Source organism: Sinocyclocheilus grahami, unplaced genomic scaffold (assembly GCF_001515645.1).
Source record: "Sinocyclocheilus grahami isolate Dianchi unplaced genomic scaffold, SAMN03320097.WGS_v1.1 scaffold325.1, whole genome shotgun sequence".
Lineage (NCBI taxonomy): Eukaryota > Metazoa > Chordata > Actinopteri > Cypriniformes > Cyprinidae > Sinocyclocheilus > Sinocyclocheilus grahami.
The window spans coordinates 569,737-573,064 of NW_015505504.1; the positions used below are offsets into that span (position 1 = coordinate 569,737).

Here is a 3,328-nt window from a genome sequence, read left to right on the forward strand (position 1 = left end):
AAATAGGCGATGGGCTCTGATTGGTTAGCTAGCCCAGTGTGTTGTGATTGGCTAAACCACCTCTAGTGTGTCTAAACGTCCCGCCCCTCACCTCAGCAGCATGTGCTCGGTTGTATTGTAAACACCGACGTCATTAATATCGCTTATCAGTTTGATCCCGATTGAGACGCAGAGGATATTATTGAAGAGGATTGTGCAGAACCTGTGCAAGCACGGCTTTTAATGGTAGGCCTATGTTTTTTGTTTGTTGTTGACTCATACTTTTAGATATGCTGTTATTTGTAAATGCTACTGCTTATGTTAGCTTTTAATATACAGTTTTATCCTGATTAAAGCTTTAATACAGTACGGCAACTGCACGCGCATCCATGTTTAAAGCTTCTCATAGCTATGTGAAAATAAGTGTATAATTGTAACAGTTCATTGTTGGAGCTGAGCTGAATGAGAGAGAGAGAGATGCAGAGCAGGGGGACGCAAGGAAAGGTTAATTAAGAACCGCTGCTTTAGAACATTGATTTTGAAACTTGTGAATCCATTAGAATCGTTAGAAGACAAGAATCGCGATTCATATATGAATAGATTTTTACGTGCACCTAGTTTTCTCTTCCTCTTCTCTAAAGCAGCGCAGCCTCGTCCCCTTTGCTGCCTTTTCCCGAGGGTGGGGTTTATCTGGGTTTGTGATGTCACCAACTCGGGAAGTAACTTCTTGTAGTCCCTACCAGCCCTTTTTTGTAGGCATTAAACTGCCAGAATTTTAAAAGACGATATCTCCGTTTGCATTAAACTTTCAGCTTCATAACTTTGCATATATTGTTTATGCTCAAACAGCAACATTACACACTAACTAACGTTAAAAAAGTGAAATCGCAATCAACCACCCCTTTAATGAAGAGGGCCTTGCATCAAAGAACTCTTGATTAATCATAGCGTCTGAGTCGTGTCAGCCCTATTTCATGCCTGAGATCCTGCCTGTCTGCAGCTTCATCCACATATCTCTTATGTTGTTACACAGTGTATGATGACTAAATGTTGTGTTTACATCTTTACTGTACTAAACTTTTTTTTTTTATTGTAGAATTGGCAAAGGTTTTCAGGGAGTGATGAAGCGCTGGGGGTTCAAAGGTCAGCCAGCTTCCCATGGACAAACTAAAACACATAGGAGGCCAGGCTCTCTGGGGCCGGGAGGGGTGAGTTTTATTATTTCTGTACTTATAGAGTGTCACTTCATGCTAGTGGGCTTTGCAGTGTGATTCCTGTGTGTTTTTTCTAGGGATGCATGATATATGGGCAGTGTAATTTTTTTGTTTTCATATTTAAACTACTGTTCAAAAGTTTGTTCAATAAGATTTTTTTAGAGAAATTAATACTTTTATATATCAAGTGTGCTTTAAGTTGATCAAATACAGAAAAGCTAATATATATATATATATATTGATATATATTGATATAAAAAGTCTTAAACTTTCTGTTCATCATATAATCCTGAAAAAGTATAACTATTTCCACAAAAATGTAAAGCAGCACAACTATTTTCAACATTGATAATAAGAAAATGTTTCTTAAGCAGCAAATCAGCATATTAGAATGATTTCTGAAGGTTCATGTGACACTGAAGACTGGAGTAATAACTAGTGCTGGGTTCGATACATCAATACGACGATGTATCGTCAGAGAGATCTGACGATACAAGTATCGATACAGCTGGCCCTGGGCACCTGCAGTGGACCGCACTTAATTTGAAAGAACACCGTTTAAAACGGAGTAGAAAAGTGCAAGGTTTCTAAAAAATATTGAATAGAGCATAATATAGGCTACAAGGAGGTTTGATCTGGCCGCAGAGCAACACATCCGGGGTTACCTGATATCAGTGGTGTAGTCTACGTGATACGCAGGTATACGCCGTATACCTACTAGGAAAGGTCAAGGATTTTCATATACCCACTTAAAAAAGCGCGAGGATACGTAACAACAGCGTTTTGTGACAACTTTCACACGGTCCATTCGCGATCAATCCGTGAGTGATAGCGTTCCTTTGGTCCTCCTCACAGTGGCGTAGCGCAGAATCGTGGGACGATTTGTCACTGTTACGTCGCAGTGTTGGAAATATTTCTGTTTTAAACCATGAATGCTGATATTAAGCAGTGTGCAAACTTTGCGCAAGAGTTATGCTGGTGAACGTCTTAACCTCGGTCAATTATACAAAGTGAAAATAAAAATTGACGGCGTACATTCTCTAAGAGACGACAAAAGACGAATCTACTTCAACATATGCTGATAACGGCATAAAACTCTTGAATTATTCCCTTAATATTTCTCTTTAGATACTGTGTGTGTCTGTGTACAGCAGTAAACCGAATACAATGTTTATCTCTCCTTGTTTCAGATGATGAGAGAGATGAGAACTCCTGAACAACCTTGTGGACTGAAAGTCAGGCTAGGGAATTTAAAAACAGGCACTCTTAAATGTGCATTGAAAATTGCCAGCTGATAAAACCTGGAACATATTCATTTAACATCTAAGGATAAATGTAGCTCTTAACTGGCTGAGTTCAACAGTAGAAAATCAGTCCAGTCTCCCCAGCTGTAAATGTCATTGGCTGTTAAAGTCTTGTTGGTTATAATAAATTAATAAATAATAATAATATAATAATGTTTCATTTATATAGCGCCTTTCAAACACCCAAGGACACTTTACATAAGGTAAATAACAGATAGTATACAACATATAAACAGCCAAACAATAGACAGAGGTGAAATAATATGCAATATACAAGATAAGTTACAAAAGCATAGAACAGAAAATTAAGGCAAGCAATTAATTTAGAAACATTGTAAATAGGTGAGTTTTGAGAGCAGTTTTAAAGGTCTGGAGTGAAGAGATAACACCGAGATATTGTGGTTGTTTATTCCAGAGCTTGACAGCGGAAATGCAGATAGCCAGAATTTGGGTAATGCAAGCATATTTTCAGAGCTCGATCTCAACGTATGGGCAGGGACATAGGGGAGAATTCATTCAGAAAGGTAAGAAGGTGCTAAACCATGACGGGCCTTGAAAACTAAAACAAGAATGTTAAACTGAATACGATAGCTGACATACGATGTGGGCAGATTTTTTGGTAAATTAAAAAAAAAATTTAAGGACTTTGTTGGGTAGGCCATAAAACAAGGAGTTACAGTAATCCAGACACAACGTAATAAACGCATGAACAACAGTTTCAGCATCTTTGAAATTTAAAGATGTTTTTAAAAATTAAAAAATTGACATGATGTCACACCAGCAGTCTTTCAGAATGCTCTCAGATGCAAACTGTATGCATTAGTGAGTGTG

The 3,328-nt window shown here is 37.9% G+C and overlaps 1 long non-coding RNA gene across 1 annotated transcript in view; it reads left to right on the top strand.

Annotated features, from left to right (window-relative positions):
• The first annotated feature begins 1,046 nt into the window (after positions 1 to 1,046).
• LOC107602370 (uncharacterized) overlaps positions 1,047 to 3,328 on the top strand; it is a 4,834-nt gene continuing 2,552 nt past the window's right edge. The window contains exon 1 of the long non-coding RNA XR_001611026.1: positions 1,047 to 1,187. This is a non-coding gene — a long non-coding RNA (uncharacterized lncRNA). The remainder of the gene's footprint in view (positions 1,188 to 3,328) is intronic.